The 23,817-nt window shown below is 36.6% G+C and overlaps 1 protein-coding gene across 1 annotated transcript in view; it reads left to right on the top strand.

Moving 5' to 3' along the window:
• Positions 1 to 18,012: 18,012 nt before the first annotated feature.
• cntn5 (contactin 5) overlaps positions 18,013 to 23,817 on the top strand; it is a 513,272-nt gene continuing 507,467 nt past the window's right edge. Inside the window, exon 1 of the mRNA XM_030151777.1 lies at positions 18,013 to 18,416. The gene's annotated coding sequence lies outside the window, so the exon portion shown is untranslated. The remainder of the gene's footprint in view (positions 18,417 to 23,817) is intronic.

The raw sequence follows: 23,817 nt of genomic DNA, 5'->3' as shown, positions 1-23,817 counted from the left end.
AGCCTCTCTGCTCACATTCAGACAAACACTGGTAAACTGATGAACGAAAACATACAACACAAGCAACAAAAGTGTTCAGAGAACGCAAACCTCCGCCAAGCACCCTGAACGGTGTGCATGTGTGGATCGACTATTTCTTTTTAATTAAACAGTGTCCAGGTTGTTCCATACAGCAGAAAAAGTTGAAGCTTGGTACCAGTCATGTGTATGTCCAATTATATTAAATTCCAATCAATATTTGTTTAGTTATAATGAAAAATGTGGTGTAAATGGGATTTTCAATGTTAAATTGAAATGTCCACAGAGTCCACATTCCACAGTGGATGTGGACAATTTTGTGCCAGATACAAGATATTGTTATTAGATACGGGTGGATCAAATTGGAGGCTAATCGGAGTCGTTTTTAATTTTTTATGAATTTTCAAAATTTGCTCAATGATGAGAGATAGGAAAATTTGAGATTTTGTGACCTTGCTGTGACCTTGAACTTTGGCCTATTTGGCCCAAAATGTAATGGGTTGGTCCCAGAGCCTAGGCCTATCTGTGGGTACAATTTGGTAAAGATGGTTGTAATAGTTTTCCTGTAAAGTTGCTAACAAACAAACAAACAAACAAACAAACAAAAACAAAGCAAAGTGATCACAGTGCCTCCTGGTGGAGGTAATAAGAGCTTCAGAAGGTGAAGAAATGGGATGTTCTTCAGTGGCTGAGTCACTCTTATGATCTCATCCCAATAAAGCAACTTTCCAGTTCCTGAAGAGTAAACTGAGGGAAAAAGACCCGTAACAACTACAGGTGGACATAATAAACACCTCGTAAAGGGTCAGTGTATCTTTTGGTAATTGGATTTTCTTTTCAGAAACAAAAGAAAAACTAGTGGTTAATTTGACTTTTGTTTGAAAATAGAAGAATTAAAATAGAATTTCAAGGGATGTTTTTCTTTTTCAGTGTCAAAACAGATAAACCAAATTTAAAAAATGGACTGATTTTCATTTTCTCTTTCTAATAACAAAAAGGAAAGTTACTACCTGACAGGAATGGAAAAACAGACTACAAGTGCATTTTTTCCCCCATTTTCTGAGACTGGATGTTGTCATTTTCAAGAAAAGGGTCACAAAGATTCTTACAAACGATGGGTTTGTATGAAATCTGGACATTGTAGACATCCTCCTCCATGAATATCTGCGAACTCCATTATTTCATACGAACTGGAAGATTCGTACAAAGCCATTGTTCGTAAGAATCTTTGTGACCAAAGCATTAGTGCTCTTTCCTTGAAAATGACAACATTCAGTCTCAGAAAATGAAAAAAATAAAACAGGTGTGTTTGGTCTGTTTTTCTATTTCTGTCGGGGGGGGACTGATCTGCCTTGGCGGGGGCCTGCACTCTCTGAGTGCTTTTCTAGTTTATATTTACTTTTTTGATTTTTTTTTTTTTTTTTGCCCCTTACAGGTAAGGAACCAAATATGGTAACTTAATTGACCTTGATTTTCTACAAAACAATAAAAAAATCATTGAAAAATTTTACAAAATAAAATCTTGTTATGTCCTCCAATAACACACTAAGGTTGAAATTTAGAATTTCAGAGTATTTTATGATGGTTCTATGGTTAAACCCCTTGAATTAAAGCTGAAAGTCCACACTTCAGTCACATTTTGATTAATTTCCATTCCACTGTAGTAGTTCAAAGAGGCAAAACTACTAAATTTGTCCAAATATTTACAGACCTGACTGTGAACATCATGTTTGATGCAGTTCTGTTTGTGAACGCCGAAAATCACAAGTCGGAAATCATTTCTGTTGTCTTCGCTTCAAGTCCGGCCTCCATATTTCATCCCTCAGACTGACTTTACGCAGCTTCTTGCAGGCATAAACACTCTACACAGCAGATGTTGGAGCTACCAGTAATGAAAAGAATCAGTCTACCAACCAAATTATAATTTACCACCTCTATCTAGTCAGCATCTGCTGAGCAGTAAATATAAATTGCTCAAATTTGCTAAGCATGTTAATATAACTGGCCATCTGTACTAGTATACCTTTATGCTTTCCTGACGTTTATGTGGCAGGAGGCCGTGAAAGCAAGACAGATGCAAGGCTTACACTCAACAAATAAAACACATATGCACATGTGCGGCTCTACTGTACATGGAGAGAGAAAATACAAACATATGGAAATGATAAATTCTACCCACTCTGGCATCTTCTTCAGCAATAAAAATGTCTGCACTTCTGAAATTGTACTAAAAGTAGGGTGCTGCTGTCTTCATCTCTAAATCAGAAGTTGGTGCAGCAGTCTGAGCAGCAGCGAAGTGGAAAGCAGTGTACCACAACAAAGCCCTCAGAGTGTGTAATGAAGATAAATTAAGACGTTTTGTTCGCGGATAGTGCTGTGTTAGCTCAAATGCTGCGGATTTGCCATCTTCTTAGCATTTTCTTGGGAAATTAGGATTCACTCAGCTGCAACATCACACACCACCTTGCAAGTCGCAGATGTCAGATGCTTGTATAGTTAGAGGCGTGAAAATGTTCATTCCCGCTCTGACAGAAAAAGGCACCGACTTGAGAGACCGACGATTACGTAAAGAACAGATTCTGACAAGTAGTGAGTCTGATCTGAGGCTCGGTTGAAGCCATCATGTTGATTCCTATAATGTGCAGGAGCAATAGGACTGGCACAGTTAGTCTGAGTCTGATGGAAACTAAGGAAAACCTCAAGAGAACGAGTCGAGAAGCAACTGGTCAGAAAGAAAATGCGAGCTCAGTCTCTGAACGACTGAAAGATGATGAGTTTGCCCTTCAGCGTGATGCCAAGAGTTTGTCTATCACAGAATTAAGTTATATTTAAACTAGGATTGTCAAAATGAACGTGTTAAGGTGGATTAACCCTCTGGTATCCCATCCTGCAAGACCCTTACTAAGCACCAAGTGTGCCTTTTTGGCACACTTGTGGAATAATGTCAAAAAAAATTTCATACAGTTTGTTTTTAATTCTTTTACACTTTGTTTCTATTTCATCAACTTGAGCCGTAAATAAAAATACCAAATACTCAATAATTGTCACTTTTTTAACCCTTTAAATGCTGCGTTTGAATTGTAAACAAACCATTGTTTTGGATAGAAAAAATACAATAAAATTATTTTTTTTCAATATACTACATAAAAAGTGGATCACATATTATTTGATTTTTTCATCCTGGCATATGTCAATGATTAACTCCAACATCAGTTAATTTGCATTATTATTTTTGGCGCTAGGTCAAATGTTCAAAAATACTAGCATCTGTCACCAAGTGTGCCAAAAATGCACACCTATAAATCAAACTACTAAATATTATATATTGATTTATTTTTCTGCTCTAATTTGATTTTATTTTTGTAAATCAAGGTCAGCTCTAATGATACATATCAAATGGAAGAAATAGTGCATTTTAGGCACACTTAGGGAGACAGATGCTAGTCTTGTAATTTTCTTTTGTTCATAATGTGCCAATTTTAGTTGGAGGCCAGAATTTTAAAGATCACGCAAAAATGAACAACTTTTGAATTCTAACTTTATTTAAATTGTGAAAAATAATATGAAGTTTTTTAACACAAAGTGCAAAGTGTGCCTAAAAGGCACACCCGGATTCCGGAGGGTTAATTCATCATCATTTATTTATTTTTTAATTTTATTTATTTATTAGGGACAGTACATATTAATGAACATCTACAACAACTGCAGCTGTAAATATACCAGATTGTGGCAGCAATGCTAATTTCCATTTGTAGTCCCATAGGCAGGTGACATGAAAGCCAGTTGACAAAAAGGCAAAACATCATAAAAACACACAGAACAACACAGTGAGGACTAGGGGTCACAATACTAGGATCAACGATATGTCACGATATATCATGATACTGTTACAAAGGCAATTTTTTTGTTTGTTTCTTTAAAAAAAAAAAAAAAAAAAGATTACTTCCTGGAAGAATTGAATTACACCAGAAATATACACAAATACTAAACACATTTTTATTTGGACAGAACAGGATTTAGTGCCATTTCACAAAATGTTCCTGTTAAAACTTAAATTATGTTTTACAGACATTACGGTTTAACATCCGCCTCAAATGTTCATATTCTATTAGCTCATAACTAACATCACAACATTATTTTTGTGTAATCCAAACAAAAGAACTAACATTATTTAATAAGAGTGCTAACTAATAATAAATAAAATATAAACAAAAATAAAACCAAAAAACCAAAAATGAACCTCCACAATATCTGCAGTTGAATAAATACCTAAAAATATTGATACAGTACTTTTTAATATCAATACAGTATTGTGAAATGAAATATCGCGATATATTGCAGAACCGATATTTTCTTACAACTCTAGTGAGGACTATCTACTGATGGTGACAGGCTTGGTTTTCCCTCATCCAACGTTTAAGTTGTGATTTGAATTAGGCATATGACCGAGATCATGATTAATCTGATTAAAAATTTTAACACAGTTAACCCATCTGCAGCACAGAATGACTGAACGTCGCTGCCAACGCATTTGGGGCAGTTTGTCCAAGTAGAGTTAGCATCGTGCTTGAGCAAATGGGCAGTTGATCTGGTAGTGACAGGCAGCAGAACCAAGAAAAAAGGTAAACGACACACACATCCAAAATAAGAGGTGTGCAGGATCCCAAAAAATGTAACCATGAAAAAATAAAGGAAGGTCCGCACGACTTGTGAGCTCCCAAAAACCTTTTATTCAGTGACGTTTCGGGCCGAGGCCCTTCATCAGACTGACTATTTTTTCAAGGCAGCAGAACCAACCCATAAACATGGAAGACAATAAACAGAACAATGGCCCTCTGGATGAAAATATGAGGACAAAAAAACCCATGACAGAACATAAAGGATTATACACATTCTGCAGGAACGAGTTTTCATTTGATAACACTAATTTAAACCCATAAAGACCCAAACGTCCACCAGCAACCAAAATCATCTGCTGATCTAAAATGTTTAATACCTGTTGATTCACTAATTCTATCAATCCGTGTAAATAATTGGTGTAAAATACAGTTTGTTGACCTTTCATGGTCTGGTTCGTGGTCTTTTCATGGTCCAGTAGTGACAGGCAGCAGAACCAACCCATAAAGATGGAAGACGATAAACAGCACGTTGGCCTCTGGATGGAAATATGAGGACAAAAAAACCCAAGGAGGAACATAAAGTATTATACACACTCTGCAAAGAGTTTTCTTTTCACCGAAGCACTTTCATCTTACCACATTAACGCGAAGCATACGTTAGTCAGGGATTCTGCTAGCATTTCAGCTAACGCGTCACCCTTCTTGCGACAAACTCGTTAAGTGCAGATATATTCCCTTCTTTCTTGAGTCTGTTTACTCATGCAAACTGAAATGCAATTAATATAGATTAAAAATGAATTATATTTATTTGCGATTAATCCAAATTAATCCACAGCAACTCTGATTTATCTGATTAGAAATTTTCATCATTTGACAGCACTAATTTAAACCTAAAAAGACCCAAACGTCCACCAGCGACCAAAACCACCTACTGATCTAAGATGTTTAATACCTGTTGATTAACTAATTCTATCAATCCGTGTAAGTAATTGGCATAAAATACAGTTTGTCATATTTTCATGGTCATCAGATATGACCCATTTGGACATTCAGAGGCTTCGTAGTTACTGTGGAAACACCATCATCTTCTACAGCACTGATTCACCAGTAAAACCCATGGAGTTGGATCAATGACAGTGGATGGAGACACTGGGTTTATGTTCAGTTAATGATAGATTTAACGGCAAACGTCACTTTTTCTTCATTTTTCTCAATTTTGCATTCAATTTAATCTGAGCTCTTATGGACTGTCTACATGACCAGTAAATAAAATATAGGAAAATTCCAGATTTTTTACAAAAAATGCAAAATACTGAGCCTAATATTAGAATAAGCATTGTACATGACTGCATACAATGCTAAAAAGAACAAAGCTCACATTAGTTGTTGTTGCTGTGCTGGCTAACTACTGATGCTAATCAGGGGCACTGCTACCAATTGTGGGCCCCATGAAAGGTAAACATTGTGGACCATTTCAGGAAATTCAGTGTCTTTTTGATCTGCTGGGGGGGGGGTTCCATACATAACGTCACTTACGCTGGCATGAAAACTAAACTGAAACTTAACACACTTTCAACATCTGACTTCCGACTTTATACCTCTCTTATACAGTGGATCTTACACGAAATTTTCACAACTTCTAGCCCATACTCACTGGACCCCCTCCATTGCTCTATGGGCCCCCCACAAATGCTGGGCCCCATGAATTTGTCATGTTTACCCCCCCCTTATTGGTGCCCCAGATGCTAATGCTACTGCTGTTGAAGTTGGAGTTTTATTTCAGGGTCGTTAATTTAGCTAAGGTTTTTATTTATTTATTTATTTTTTTAAACCACAGTAGAACCTTTGGGAAAAATTTCATACACATTTTTGTTGATGTAAAATCTAGCAAACTGCACCCATTAACAGCACGGTAAGTGAAACTCAACAACTATTAAAATGAATGGGAACAACAACTTCATTTAAGAACTGAATTTCTATGCACATCTATCTATCTATCTATCTATCTATCTATCTATCTATCTATCTATCTATCTATCTATCTATCTATCTATCTATCTATCTATCTATCTATCTATCTATCTATCTATCTATCTATCTATCTATCTATCTATCTATATCACAATTACATTTATCTCATGGAATATTTTCACAAATTGACTCAAAATTTGGCCAAACATGCACTTGGACTCAGGGATGAACTGGAAGGACGATGGCGGCTAAACGTGTTCACTGTTGCTGTGATCTCAAGAAATGGTATTTTATGCCAGAGTTCAGATTATGATGCAGGACAGTGGATGCATCCGACTGATTTCATGGTTCGTGTTAAATGTCTATTACATTCCAGTGTGTTTCAGTTCAAGCAGCAGGGGTTTGTCTCCTCCACAGCCTCCTGCTGCTTTCACTTCTCATCTATACCCGAGCTCGCTTTTAGGCTGACTAGACACTACTCCAGCTCTCTGCCGGTCCCAAAGTTTTAGTCGATTGGTAATCCCTCCTCCAGCTCTGTATGTGGGTCTTAGTAGTTGACTAGCAATGTGTTAGTCCTCAGCCCTGAAAGAGGAGGACGGACATGATTTCATTAGTCAAGACCAGTGTTGTTCAAGTTACTTCCAAACTGGAATCCATTATAGATTACTTGTTACTGCTATTTAAAAGTCAAAAGTCAAATAATACCCCCCCCACAATACAAGAGATAGGAGAGCCTTGGAACGCATAAATTTGTACATGTGGACGGATAGCTCAGTAAGTAACGCAATGGTCTGTGATGTTTGAATCCCAGCAGGCCGCAATTGATAAAGAATTCTAACTAGTCACAGTAACATTAGCTTACCTTGTCAGGGATCATGCTAATGCTAACTAGCTTCTGTAAAGCAGGGTTAGGGTTAGTAATGAGCATACGTCCATGTGGACAATGGACTGTCTTCTGCCGTCTTCACCCACTGGCTGAACACCAACAGGAAATAGAACTTTAAAGACACATTTTTGAGTCCTGAAGGTTTTACAGTCATGCTGTAATTTGTTTGTTTGTTTTTTGTCATTTGAGCAATTAAATCATGGCTGAAAAGTGTGTGGTAATGCAAACACTATTGAACATGTACTGAGTAAAATGTTACTGATAATTGCTTAGTAATGCCTTACACTACTGTTACAGCAAAAAGTAATCTGTTACTGTAATGCATTACTTTTGTAAATGGTTCTTCTATGAAACTGGTGCCTGGGGCTAAAAATTCAAACCAGATGTAGACTAATGTTATGAAGCAAGTTTGGAAGCATTTTGGGTCTATTTTAAAAATAAATACGGAGATAAAAGAGAAACTATTTTTCAGACAAAATACATTTTTATATTATTTTACATTACTTTTATACAATAATCCACTTGTAACAGTCAAAATACACCAAAATTACGCACTACTATTTTTTAAAAAAATATCTCTTTATTCTCTCACAGCTACATTTTGGGAATTGAACTACTTATCCAAAGCCGAGTGTTTCACTAAAATGACCACTGTTGCAAAATTGTGATTTCTTTGTGTTTAAATGGGTAGGTTCTGCATGTAACACCAGTGGACACGATGGGTTACACACAAAACCTGGAAAGAGACTGAAATTCATGAAAAACCCACGTGTCTGGATTACAAAAACCATTAGGATAATCAAATTTAACACAGTGTCTTTATTTATACCACTATATAAGACCATTTACAGCCATGTTTTCAGATCAAATGCACTGACACCTAGGTAACTTTTCATGTCCCAATTTTCATCCTATTTTTGGCCCCAATATTTTATTAAAAATGCATTAATTTTGGGATGGCTCAGAGCAAGAGTATAATTTTTTTGCATTTATCTGAGGTCATCATTAGTTACATCCTGGGGGGAAATATGTCTCAAGTTTTTTTGTTTTTTTTTTATTATTGGGTCTTAAAAGCTGGAAAAGTAATAGATACCAAAATGTACTCAGTTTCATAGAAGCACCTAAATGTGTTCTTCCCAACACTGCTCCTCAGCCCTGAAAGAGGAGGACGGACATGTTTTTCATTAATGAAGACGGATGAACCCTGTGTTGTTTTTAACCCATCAAGTCGGGTTTACAGTATGAAAGATGGGCTGTCCTGGGGATATTTCTGTCTGATGGTTTCGTATGTTCTAGCCAATCACAGATGGAGTGACACATATCTGTTAATACAAACCTTGCCTCTTGTTAAACCCTGTCATGTCATTATGTGTTATTACTTGTCAGGCCCTAATTTCTGATGCTGTTCTTGCTTCAAGGCACCACCTTCCTAATTATATGTGACAGTTTCCTCTTCCAGTACCGTCAACATGCCTCCATACTCTTTATCTGTAACCAGCATCCAAGTACATCTACACGTCGAACTGTACTCGACCATGGCATGCCAAACAAAAAGGTTTTTTTTTTACACAACATGACAGATGACAGATGTGGATTTGAGAAGAAATGCTATTTTGAACATGTCGACTTATTTTTCTTCCTCATCTGCTTCATTTTCTGCTTTTCTTAATGCAGTTTTCTGTGATTTTTAGAAGGATTACTCGTGACATTAGGGGACATGTTGTGGTTTATCTCGGTTTTAATTATGCTCTTGTTATCTCTTTTGCACCTTGAGTAGGTGGACTGACTGTAACACCAATGAATCAAGTGCAGGCGACTTGGAAAGCATTTTATCCACTGAATCCATTCCCAGAGAATGAGGATGCACCATGTATTTGCTTTTCTGTTCCCAAACTGCCACGAATATTTGCTTGATTAGTTATTTGCACATGCGAGAATGGACTAGCGTGAATGAGGCCACTGTATCAGAGATAAAAAACGTTCCGACAGTTCAACATATTATTGTTTTGGGACCACTCTACAAGTAAAATGCTTCCAGAATAAAAATAGTGAAATTTTACCACATGTGAGTCAATGATAAAGAAAAATCAAGTCAAAAATGCTGGTTGGCTGAACTTTCCAAGATACAGACTTGGGTTAAAATGTGAAATTTGAGAATTAACAAGAGAATGGGTTTTACTTAAAAGGAATATTTGTCTCAGAGCGGCCAAACACTGTCTGCACATGACAATACATTCACTTTACAGGTTCTATCTAGTGTAAAATTTATAAATCTGTTGTATAAATGTGCATCAACCAACATATATGGGTAAAAATACTTTATCATATACCTTGAAAACATCAGTAAACCAGCACTTTTGTCATTTGTTTTCCAATTAATCTTATTAAAATTTGTAACATTTATTTAGCACATTTAACCCATAAAGACCCAAATAGCTACTGGCGATCAAAACCATCTACTGATCTAAACTGTTTAATACCTGTTGACCCACTAATTCTATCAATACAAGTAAATAATTGGTGTAAAATGCAGATTGTCATCTTTTCATGGTCATCAGATATGACCTATTTGGACGTTCAGAGGCTCCGCAGTTACCATGGAAACACTGTCATCTTCAACAACATTGATTCACCAGTAAAACCCATGGAATTTGATAAATGAAAGTAGATGAAAACACTTGTTACCCTTGACCACACTGGCTGCAGGGTATTGTCATCAGTTGGTCATCCATCTGTCCGTCTGTCTGTCCAAAAACATTGCCATGCACCTGATAAGTCAGGCCAAGGGTTTTCAAGTGAGCACACATTATGTTTTTTTAGTTGAGTTATTGATATATTTTACGAAAAAGGTCACTTTTTCTTCAGTTTTGATATAATACCCAACTTTAATCCTTTCATGCATTAATTTTCCTGAGTGTTTTCATTCCTCTTTAGGCATGAAAAATACAATGCGACTATTTTTAATGGAGTTGCAAAAATGTCCATTCAGCTGAACACCATGCATTTAATTTTTAAAGCAAAGAAACATGTATTTACTAATTTACTGTATGAAAATTATGAAATACATTTTTTTAATGCTGTTAATCGGATGTTTTGTCAGATTTGAACATACTTGAGTATTAGTTATTACTCACTTTATGGAGATAATATAAAAAAAAACCCCAAAAAACAAACCAACAACGTTTAGTTTAAGTTAATTACAATCTAATAACAATAACAAGCAATTAATTCACACTCAAACATGTATGTATGAATGTCAGTGTATGGGATGATGCATAGGCGTCCACTGTGTTGGCTGATATGGAACTAAAACAATAAAATCCATGAATATACAAGAGAACAGCTGTAGAATAGCTGTCTACTGTAGTGCCCACTATGCATGAAAGGGTTAATGAACATCTACATCAGGGGTCTCAAACTCAACTTACCTGGGGGCCGCTGGAGGTAGAGTCTGGGTCAGGCTGGGCCGCATTAAGGATTCCACAAAAAAAGAGTTTCTTTACTTTACTCACTGCTTCATTCTCTTTACTTTCTATCTTGAATAAATATTGTTGCCTCAATAGACATTTTATCAGATTGGCGACCCTGTTTTTCCTCTCATCTCCCTGGTATGTTGTAAACTCCTCAGCATGTCTAGTTGAGTAATGACATCAGACGTTGTATTCCTTATACACCGCAACTTTCCCTGTGCATATGAGACATGTAGGAGTGCCCCTGTGCTCCACAAACAAATATTAAGTCTGCCATTTCTCCTGAAATTGTCTGTGCTCTTTGCTAATCCTTCTCTTCATAGCACATTTTGAGACAGAGATGACTGGAAGTGGGTGATGGCATATGTTTTCCATCCACTTAGTGTCACTCTGGAATATGTTTCAACTAAATGACTAACGTTCATACTTCCCCTGGTACTTTGCGGTTGGCTAGCTTGACAACTGTTGACCACAAATGCCACCGGAAGCTGTCACTAGACTATCTATGGTAACTCATAAGTGATAAAAATAAATAAAAAAATAGGACCAATGGCCCTGTAGCTTACCGGCCAAATTAAAAGCTTTGGGAAATGTATCCAGCCATTTGTTATCACCCAGTTATGTGTATTTATTATATTACAGAAATAGCCCATATTTTGGTCATATTCCAATCAGATCTGTAAAAAAATTCAAATTCCAACTTGGTATCATTGATACTGATTTATTGGATCAATCCACTTCCTATCTCTTATAATGGGAAAATTTGTCAAAGTCGGATCAAATCCAGAATCAGATCCGGATCGAAATAACTTCAATACCTTGTGTTGACATCATCATACAGAAGCTGTATACCAAGTTTGAAGTCAATCAGAACTGGAGTTTCAGAGAAGAAGATGATTAAATTTTTTTCCCCATAGGAGCCCATGTTAAATTTTCCATAAGTTCCCGGATCCAGAAGAAGATCCTGATCAGCATGTGGACATTATGTTTTGGTCATCTCCCCATCAGGGCTGGACTGTAGAAATTTACACTGGATATCATTTATATTTACTGAGTTATTGCATCGATCCACTTCCTATCTCTTATAATGGGGAAATTTTTCAAAGTCGCACCAAATCCAGAATCAGGTCCGGATCCAAATAATTTCACTAACTTTTGTTGACATCATCATAAAGAAGCTGTATACCAAGTTTGAAGTCAATCGGAATTGTAGTTTCGGAGAAGAAGACGATTGAAATTTTTGTAACGGACAACAGACAACGACAGACGCCACATGACGACAGTAGGTTACGGCCTGTCAGCTGGTAAGCTAACTAGAAAAGCACTCGGAGAGCACAGACCTCCGCCAAGGCAGATCAGTGGCCCCAGACGGACAGACAGACAAACAAACCAACACTGGCAAAAACATTATTTCCTTGGCGGAGGTCATAAAAGTGTGGTAAGACTCAGCAAAAAGGTACGTTTCAGAACTACGTGCAGGTCGCACTAACACTAAACTTTGATGTTAAGTAGGGGGCCACAAAATATTATCCCTCAGGCCTCAATTGGCCCCCGGGCCTTGAGTTTGACTCCCCTGATCTACATGATTAGTGAATTAAATAATAATAATAATGATAAATTTTATTTATAAGTGCCTTTCAAGACACCCAAGGACACTGTACAACAAGATAAAACAAACAATCCATAAAATACAAAGAAATAAACAGATTAAAACAAATGACTACTATGTATAGAAATGAAGTTGTAGAATGGAGAGTAGAGCTTATGGGGGGTAGGCTATTCTGAAAAGGTGAGCTTTGAGTCTGGATTTGAATGTGGGGAGAGAATCATAGTTATGGATGGATGGTGGGAGAAAACATGATTTTCACTGAAAAAAAAAACCAAAATGAAGAGGATAATATTATAATAAACTGCGACAAATAAATCAAGAAAGGTTAAATCTAGAGAAAAATTAATTTGGGAACTGACACAAAAGTAGCACTGGGTCTTTACGGGTTAATCACTGAAGCAGATAATCTCTAAAAAAAAAAAAAAATGTAGACCAGTGTATTTATAAAGAAGCTGAATATCGTCTCAATCAGGACCAAGCATCACTATGACACACATGCCCACTACACGGTATAAGTGAAGCTCTCCAGACACTATTGATGCTTTACAAAGGACCCTTAAAACACTGCCTTTCAAAAGATGCCATCTAAGAGCTGATAAGAGCTACAAGCATTGGAATGGATCAATTGTGCAATAGGAAGCGCACTCACTCATGGGTGCTGTTTAATTAATGATGGGGGATAGAGATAGGCTGTTAGCTCCATATTGTCAGTCAAACACTCACAGCAGAGGGTGGCAATATGAGCTATGTAACTGATATGTGAAACAGAAGGAACTAATCTATACTCTCCAGTCAGTACCGTTCATGTTTTGTTGGGAGGGCAGGGATGCTGATGTTTTACATGCATATTCCTTTTAAATGCAGCAGACGACACATAATTAAGACTAAAGTACAGACAGAGCAGGACAGTATTGTCATATGCTTTATTTTTATGGTGATTTTTAGTACTCTCTATAAAATATCAGTCATTATTCGTTGCCGTACTTGTTTTTTTCATTACCCTACGGTCTTTGTTTTCAGTAGTTTTCTATTACTTCCCTGTGCTGCTCGATGCGCCTAAATGAAGACAGAATATGGCACGTTGAAGAATGCATAGCCCCACGGGAGGACAGCCTTAAAACAAACAAAACAATTCAGCACAAACGGTAAAACAAAGACAGCCAAACAAGTCGGCCGATCGAGACAAAAGTCTTTCCGTCACAACAACCTACCGATGACTCCGACGTTCAATGAGCTAGAGCAAAGTGGCCTTATTGATCAGCGACACCTTCATAGATCTAAAGCCAATGGTGGCACATCAATAGGTGTTTTTTCCTATCAAAAAGTCCTTGGGCAAGGCATTAAAACCCCAGACATGTCAGCTTTAGTGGCAGTCTACCAGGAAGCCGGAAAGAGACGACTGCATAAATGTCATAGTCTGGCAATGCTCGAAAATAACAAGACAAGTGGGTGAAAATTGCAACAAATTCATCACTCTCTAATAAGGAGGTGAAGATGCAACTCTAAACTCTGCAGGATTGTGGTGAGCTTAACAATAGGTACATCAAGTCATACTTCAGGACAAAAACACTAAGCTATAGTCTAAAATCCTGCCTATTTATAAGGTTTTAACAAAAAGAAACCAGGCTCTATAATGACCATCTGCAAATTTTCTCAGAATGATTCCAATTTAACTGTGCGTTTATTGAGAAAGTACAAATAATATTGAATATTATTGAATTGTGTCAACATAAGTGTGTAAATGTGTAATTTATGTCAGGGGCTTGTGTTCAAAATAATACAATGTTTCTTTAGTTGAATATACTGCTAGCTGTGGAGTGCTGCAGTGAAACAACCAACCACAAAATATGACATTCAGAAGAATTGTTTACTGCCCCCTAGTGGTGATTTATCATGCAAAATTCAGTGTAACATTGAAGTAGTGAGAGAAAAATTCAGCAAATTAACAAAAGCTGTTAGATTAAGGTAAAAGAGCTCAAATATTCTGCAGAATCAGACATTATGCTGATTTTGAAGACAAATCACTGTCACTTTTGTCAATTTTATTTTTGTTCTTTTTTTTTTTTTTAATTGTTGTTCTTTACTTTTGTCTATTGTTGTCATTGACTGGATATAATTAGTGGATGGAGGAAGCAGAATGTAGCCAATTGGTTTAGTTTGGCTTTGGTTGTGGCTGTCTGTATATTGGCTTTTTTTCCCTCAAAGTGACCATATTTGGACAAATGGGGCGGTGATGTGGGAGAGGTTTCTATTAGAATCAGGCTTTAGTTTCTAACCTCTTCTGTTTAATAAATAGAAACATAGAAATAAGTAGAAACTCTTCTTTATCTATTTTAAAAATAAAATCCTTTTTGCGTTTCAGTAAATAGAAACGATTCATTATTTAACAGTACTTTTATTGGGAAAACATTGCCTTCCTATAGTTCTTTTAAGTCTCTACAAATGATTGTTCTGCTAATAAAGTAACACACACACACACCTGTAGTGACTATAACACTCAGTGTTAGACAATAACACTTCATGAGTGATGTAGAAAAACTGAAAACACTGCTGAAAACACCCAAATTATATTATTGAAAACAATAAATTACATTTGTAGAAACAGTCACCAAGGGTTATCCATAGGATTTGTTTTCTGGTCTGTATTTGAAAACGTCTTATTATTTCTTCATATTGACCACATTGTAACTATTACTAACTATTCCAAAATTAACTGGAAACCAGTTTTTTTTTTTTTTTAATTTCTATTTATTCATTTATTTATTTATCTATTTATTTATTTTTCTGGAGGGAAGTGGGATCTATATCTGGATTAGCAGCTCTCATTAATGTGAACATGAGATGCCACTCCTATTTGATTTTTACCTAATCTGTATTGGAAGACCAGTTTTTAATCTATTTGTACCAACTGACCTCATTCCAACTATAATTAGACCACTTTGTATTTGAGGAAATTCAGTAAATTTAACTATTTCTACTGGTGGTTGAGTTTTTCTGCCCTCTAGTGGTCATACCATGCTAGCCTTGCTTTATCTTCTACCGTATACCTTTAAAATGTAAGATTTTTATTGGTGCAGTTGCACAGTGTCACCACTGGGGGGCAGTGGGAATAGATGTTCATCCACCTATTGACCAGGTGTTGCACTGGTCACAGGTGATGTCACTAATTACATGTTAAGGTAAATCATGCAGCAAACAGTTTCACAGCAGACCTGTGAGTTTAATAACAAGGAGGAAGATGAACCTGAGAATCTGCTTACAGAGTCGGTGAATTATTTTGATGAGACAGTTGAGGTATTTTTAAGAATGAAACAAATTAATTAATCCAGCTTTCACCATGTGACATAAATAATAGCATGTTAAGATAAATGATGTGGCAACATCAGACCTGTGTGAAATGTTATTATGAATGATTTATTTCAAGTATTTTTCTGAATAAAATCCTGTGTTTTGAGCTGATATTTGTTGCCACTACAGGTTGGATAAGGTGATATAATAAAGCCACACATGCTGGATTGTTCTAAAGTGAAAAACATGATGGAGATTAAAAAAAAAAAAAAAAAAAAAAGAAAATTCAGTAAATTTACCCTATTTCTACTGGTGGTTGAGCTAGCCTTGCTCTATTTTCTGCTTTATTCCTTTAAAATTCAAGGTTTTTATTGGTGCAGTTCCACAGTGTCACCACTGGGCGGCAGTGAGAATAGATGTTCATTCACCTATAGACCAGGTGTTGCTTTGGTCACAGGTGACATCACTAATTACATGTTAAGATAAATCATGCAGCAAACAGTTTCACAGCAGACCTGTGAGTTTAATAACAAGGATGGAGATGAACAGAGTAGGTGATTTATTGTGGTGAGACAACTGAGGTATTTGAAAGAATAAAAAAATTAATTAATTAATTAATTAATCCATCTTTAAATAATAGCATGCCAAGATAACAAATGTGGCAACATCAGACCTGTGAGAAAAGTTATTATGAATGATATATTTCAGGTATTTTTCTGAATAAAATCCTGTGTTTTGAGCTGATATTTGTTGCCACTACAGGTTGGATAAGGTGATATAATAAAACCACAGATGTTGGATTATTCTAAAGTGAAAAAGGTGATGGAGATAAAAGGAAAAAAAAATAGAAAATCCAATAAATTTAACGATTTCCACTGGTGGTTGAGTTTTTCTGCCCTCTAGCACAGCTACATGCTAGCCTTGCTGTATCTTCTGCTTTATAACTTTAAAAATGTAAGATTTTTATTGGTGCAGTTGCACAGTGTCACCACTGGGGGGCAGCGAGAATAGATGTTCGTCCACCTATTGACCAGGTGTTGCATTGGTCACAGGTGATGTCACTGATTACACGTTAAGATAAATCATGCAGCAAACAGTTTCACAGCAGACCTGTGAGTTTAACAACACGGATGGAGATGAACAGAGTAGAGGAATTATTTTGGTGAGACAATTAGGGTATTTAAAACTAAAGTAAATGTAGATTTTAAATCCATCTTTTGACCAGGTGACATAAATAATGACATGCTAAGCTAAATAATGTGGCAACACCAGACTTGTGAGACAATTTATTTGAGAAATTTTTCAGAGTACAATCCTGTGTTTTGAGCTGATATTTGTTGCCACTACAGGTTGGATAAGGTGATATAATAAAACCACAGATGCTGGATTATTCTAAAGTGGAAAAATGTGATATAGATAAAAATAAATGAAAAATTCAGTAAATTTCACTATTTCTACTGGTGGTTGAATTTTTCTGCCCTCTTGTGGTCATACCATGGTAGCATTGCTCTATTTTCTGCTTTATTCCTTTAAAATGTAAGATTTTTATTGGTGCAGTTCCACAGTGTCACCACTGGGGGGCAGTGAGAATAGATGTTCGTTCACCTATAAACCAGGTGTTGCATTGGTCACAGGTGATGTCACTAATTACATGTTAAGGTAAATCATGCAGCAAACAGTTTCACAGCAGACCTGTGAGTTTAACAACAAGAATGGAGATGAACAGAGTAGGTGATTTATTTTGGTGAGACAGTTAGGGTATTGTAAAGAACTAAATAAATAAATTAATCCAGCTTTTACCAGCTGACATAAATAACAGCATGCTAAGAAAAATAATGTAACATCAGACCTGTGAGAAATGTTATGAATGATTTATTTCAGGTGTTTTTCTGAATAAAATCCTCATATTTGTTGCCACTACAGGTTGGATAAGGTGATAAAATAAAACCACAGATGCTGGATTATTCTAAAGTGGAAAAAAATGATGGAGATAAAAAGAAAAGAGAAAGAAAAAAAGACCTGAACTAGTGCATCTAAGTGTGTCTGTGTAGCTTCCACTGAGCTGAGATGCCACTCCTTGTAACTAACTGAGGGCCACCTTTTTTTTTTTTTTTTTTTTCCTCCTCTCTCCTCAGCACCAGTGTGAGTCGGGATGCTGCTGCAGAGAAGCCCGAGCGGCTGCAGCGGTGGAGGCTGACTGAGAGATCCGACCAACCCTTCGGTCCACGTCGACGCTCAGCCCCGGCTCACAGCTCCCTGAACCCGGTGTGTGGGGGGGGGATAAAGCAGGTCTGACACCGGAGGGAGCCGGGACCGACAGACACGCACAGATATTAGTGTCAGTTGTGTTCTACTGGAGGATGTACTGTTCACGGTGCCTGACCACATAGAGGAGCCGGACCGGAGTGGATACTGTTCAAACCGCTTCCATTCCGTCGGAAACAGGAGGACACAGGCGGATCCGGATCTCCAAAGCCATCATCCACATCCAGGAGGACAAACCCAAACTAAAACCCAGGACCACTTTTGTTTGGTTTTGTTTTTTCTACATTTCCGTGAGTAAACTCTTTTACTTTTGCGTTTCTATTGTGGTGCGTTTAGGTGCATGAAGCTGTGGGTAATGTCTGTGGTGATAAGTTCAGGCTGATGATGATGGTGATGATGATAGGGATTAAAAAAAACCACCTGAACAGATCCATGTCATGTCACCAGGGTTAGTTCTTGTGCTTTTTCACTGATATCATCCTACTTGGACTTTGGATCATTTCTCCACAGGCTGTTTCACTAACTTCACATAAAGAGTGAAAATTAACCATGTGGGGCTTATCAGGACCCCCAAAATACCCCAGAGCTGCAAAAACAACCTCATATATTCAATTTCTGCTCAATAAGAAACCCTTACCTTGCATTTACACTGAACCAGGAGCATGCACTTTGATAGGAACTCCCAAATATTTCATGCATTAAAACACATTTCTGCAGGTTTAAGGCTCCTGAGACCCAGCGATGCATTTTTGTCCTCTGTAGGGGACAAAAGTTTGACAGTTCTACTTAAAAAATGAGGACATTCCATTAAAAATAGATAAATAAATAAAAATAATAATTAAAATTAATTGTTGCATGAAGCAGTTTCCAATTGTCTTGATTGGAAACTGCTTAATGCAAGAATTTTTCCAGATAATTTTTTATTTATTTAACCCTTTCATGCATGAATTATGAGAAATTAAGTCAATATTTTTTTCTTGAATGATTTTTTTTTTTTTTTTTTCCCCTTTTAGGCATGAAAAAAACTATGCAATTGAATTTTTTTTCACGTTACAAAAATGTCCACTCAGTTGGACACTATGCATTTAATTTTTGAAGCAAAGACACATGTATTTAAAACCCATCATCAGAAAGTGATATACTGTGTGAAAAATATGAAATAAAAACATTTTTAATGCCGCTAATGCCTTTATCTCACATTTTAACATACTCTAATACTAGTTGTTACTCATTTCATGGAAATAATATGCAAAAAAAACCTTTTTGTTCAAGAAAACTGTTAATTACAGTCTAATAACAATTAAAAATTGATTTACACTCAAACATGTTACTGCAGATCAGGTTTATCAAGAACAGCAAAGTTGCAGTAATGGTATGAATTGCAGTGTTTTGGATGATGCTTAAGTGTCCACCGTTTTGGCTGATATGGAACTAAAACGACAAAATTCATGAATATACAAGAGAACAGCTGTAGAATAACTGTCCACTGGAGTGACCACTATGCATGAAAGGGTTAATGTTTTTTATTTGATGTAAAATGTTTCGTTAACTTCACATAAAGAGTGAATGGAGTGAAAATTAAACATGTGGGGCTTATCAGGACCTCCAAAATACCCCAGAGGTACAAAAACAACCACATATATTCATTTTTTGCTTAATAGGGAACCCTTACCTTGCATTTATTCCGAACCAGGAGCATGCACTTTGATAGGAACTCCCAAATACTTCATGCATTGAAACACATTTCTGCAGTTTTAAGGCTCCTGAGACCCAGCGATGCATTTTTGTCCTCTGTAGGGGACAAAAGTTTGACAGTTTGACTTAAAAAATGTGGTCCATTGCAAAGGACATTCCGTTAAAAAATAGATAAATAAATAAAAATAAGGATTTAAAATGTTTTTTTGCATGAAGCAGTTTCCAATTGTCTTGATTGGAAACTGCTTAATGCAACATTTTTTCAGATAATTTTTATTTATTTAATGTAAAATGTAAAAAAGATAAAATTTTCACCTTCCTGGGTCTCAGGAGGTTAAGGCTCTTTTTCTTTTTTTTTTTTTTTTTGGAAGTGCATCTTTAGGTTACCAGAGCATGAGGCTTCTGACACTCCACTTACCTCACAAGTAGACCCACAGGAATTATCTAATCACAGATATGCAAATTTCCCAAAGTCTAATTTTGCAGCTTGGTTGCAGTTGGGTGTTTGCTGGAACACAATCGTCTGACAGAGCCGGTGACAGGGTTGTGGATTGTGGCTCGGGGGGCTCGCAGACACCACTTTGATCTCATTGATTTGGCTTTTTTCTAGGCTGTGCTTTGCAGGATGCACAGAGACCTAGGGTATTATTAAGACCTTATTCAATTAGGGATATTTTTTGGAGTTTATTCTTGACGTTTTCTCCCCGGGATCTTGTCACTTTATTCTCTTTAGTGGCAAAGAAAATAAAGTCGGACAAAGGGAAATAGTACCACTTAGAAGTGCTCTGAAATCTGACATTTCAACCTTAGTGTGTTACTGGAGGACCTGACGAGAGTTTATACATTTGTGAAATTTGGCAGAGTTTTTTATTATGTAGAAAGGTCAGTGAAGTTACCATATTTGGTTCCTTACCCCCCCCTCCCAAAAAAAAAAAAATTATGTAAAAGTAATTATGAAAAAATACAAGAAAAACGCACATAAGGTAAAAGGAAGATGTGTTTTAGTTTTTTAGTTTGTAGTTTATTTCAAACATTTTCGCTCATGTACATTTTGAGGCTTAAGATGTCGCAGTTTTAAGTTACCAGTTTGTTTTGTTCTCATTCTGTTGATTTTCATTTATTTGCACTTCTGTTTTTAAATTGTCATTTACATGATCAAAATAAAGATATCAATCGAAACATAACACAAAATGTGAGGAAAATATAAAACAAGACAAAATTAAACAATAGAATAATAGAAAAAGGAACAACTGTTGTGCCTGAATGGGAGTAGGAAGAGGCCACCTATACCTATCCAACATAAGACTGTGATTATCCATAAACACACCCCTACAAACCTGTACACCCATTCACATACAGTCACATACACACATACAGATATTTTAGAATCAGAACCATGTTTATTGCCATGTAAGTAAACAGGGTTCACATTACTAGGAATTAGCTTCAGTGGTTTGGCACATGCAATTATTAGACCATCCAAAGTCATCAAAAACAACGGTTATGCAATCAAGTACTAACTCCTGTGTGTGTCATGTGACTAAAACAGACGGAAAAGAAAACATGGAATGTCTAAAAGCACTGTTTTTGTCAGTACAATGCCATAGATATTGATGTAAGAACTGAAGTGATTTTGGTTATTATCAAGAAAACATGGAAAATGGATAGATATCAGCTCTGAAATTCAACTACTATGAGCTATTTGTGTTATCATTATATTTGTCCAAACAAATGTGCCTTTAGTTGTACCTGGCGTTAAAATGAACAAGAAATTGAAGAAAACAAGGGTGGGTCAGTAATTTTTTTTTGCAACTGTACATAGAACATGGAGTAGGTAAGAAGCATATGCATTAAAAATAAAATACAGTGGATAGTGCTTGTGTGTCCTGGGTTCGATTCCAACACCAGTCGATGGGGGTGGGACCTCTCTATGTGGAGTTAGAGTGTTCTCTTCTGCTGACAGGTTAATGTTTTAATCTAAATTGCCCATAGGTGTGAATGTGAGTGATTGTTTGTCTCTATATGTCAGTCCTGTGATGAGCTGGTGACATGTCCAGGGTGTACACCGCCTTCACCCATAAGTATCTGGGATAGGCTCCAACGACCCCAGTGAGTAGAGTGAATAAAATAGAATAAACAAGAAAAGCACTCGGAGAGCGCAGACCTCTGCCAAGACAGACCTGCCCCCCCCCCCACCAATACACCACCAAAATGTAATCATTTCTTCTTTGTGCCAGTATCAACATTTCCTGAAAATTTCATGACAATCCATCCATAACTTTTTGAGTTATCTTGCTAACAAACAAACAAACAAACAAACATGCAAACACGCACGCATGCAAACACACAAAGCAAAGTGATCACAATACCTCCTGGCAGAAGCAATAGGATAAAGCTTCAAAATATACAATATACAGTGTGGACAAAAGCCGTACCAGTTATGGTTCTGTGGAAGTCATTAACAGTGCAGTCTTAATCAGCAGGTGCATAAAGTGACATTCCAACATTAGAACATGTATTTTAGAACATCAGACCAACATTAGTGCTGATCCAGACCCCTGTCCACATCCACATGATCCCTTTGAACATCATTCCTTACATTAGTACCATTACTTCATGGTACCTAACAAAGCAGGTCCACTCACTGTTCATGCAGAGGTGGACCTTACAGACCCTGGAGACCACATTGGACCTGAGATCATTGTCTTTTTTTTTTTTTTTTGTCTGGAGATATGATAAATAACCACTGGCATTGCTTGTTAGGCTTTGTTATATTGTCACTGTCGGGCGGAAACCTCTTATGTCCAAAATGGTTATTTTTCAGGAAAATGGAAAAGCACTATATATTCTAAATAAATGAATGAATGAAGTTAACCCTTTGTAGTTCACTCATACGGTGAAATTCAAAATTTCAACGTAAAAGTGTGTTATTGGAGGACATAACAAGACTTTATTTGTTACATTTTTATGTAGAAAATCAAGGTTATTAAAGTTATCATATTTGGTTCCTTAGCTGTAAGTGTCCAAAAGAAGGAAAAAATCCAACAAGCGCATTAAAAAAAACACAAGAAAACCACAGGAAAGATGAAAAGAGCATCTTTTAGACCATTAAACCAACATTAGTGCTGATCCAGACCCCTGTCCACATCATTCCTTACATTAGTACCATTACTTCATTTACTTTGTTTTTAATGTGTTTGGTTTCTGTTTTTATCTGCTGTATGTAAAGTGTCTGAGTTCCATGAAAAGTGCCATACAAATAAAAATTATTATTATTATTATTATTATTATTATTATTATTGTTATTACTTCTTCATGGTACCTAACAAAGCAGGTCCACTCACTGTTCATGCAGAGGTGGACCTTACAGACCCTGTAGACCACATTGGACCTGAGGATGTTGACTCACTGTCCTCACTGGAACTGTCTTGAAATGACCGAAAATAGTCACTTGCCCGATAAAGGGTTAAAAGTGCGTCTCCTGTCGGTAATCCCTTTTGCTGCTTTGGGCTTCCTCCACTTTTAATGCAGGTCCATTAAGACGCTGCATCCTGGTATTTTAGGACAGGGTTCTAATTTAAAGCCCCTAAAGTATGTCACTACAATATTCAAGATGTCCTGAAGATTCACACGATGAACCTCCGGACCAATTTAACTTTTCTATAAATAAACTAGAAACTAGTTTGTGGCGTGCACGTTTCAGTTTCAGTCACTCCACAATCTGACACAAATACCCCTGCAAATACTCGGAAACATTAGACGGCATCGAAAGAAAGGCCGGCAATTACAACATATGGCTCAAAGGCAGGATTTCCATGAAAAAGACATAAAGTCAACATTAAGAAAAAAATATAAATGCGGTAATAAAAATCTCTGGAACACAATTGTCATGGTTTACAGTTTCCACGGCGGGTCTCGACCCCCCAGGCGGAGTTATAATATAATATTTGGTGTGTATTTGTGCGTACGGGGGATGGGATATGCCCATAAAAAGTA

This window comes from Sphaeramia orbicularis, chromosome 13 (assembly GCF_902148855.1).
Source record: "Sphaeramia orbicularis chromosome 13, fSphaOr1.1, whole genome shotgun sequence".
In the NCBI taxonomy this organism is placed as follows: Eukaryota; Metazoa; Chordata; class Actinopteri; order Kurtiformes; family Apogonidae; genus Sphaeramia; species Sphaeramia orbicularis.
Note: the sequence above shows the minus strand (reverse complement) of the source record. Positions and strands in the feature narration are given on the sequence as shown.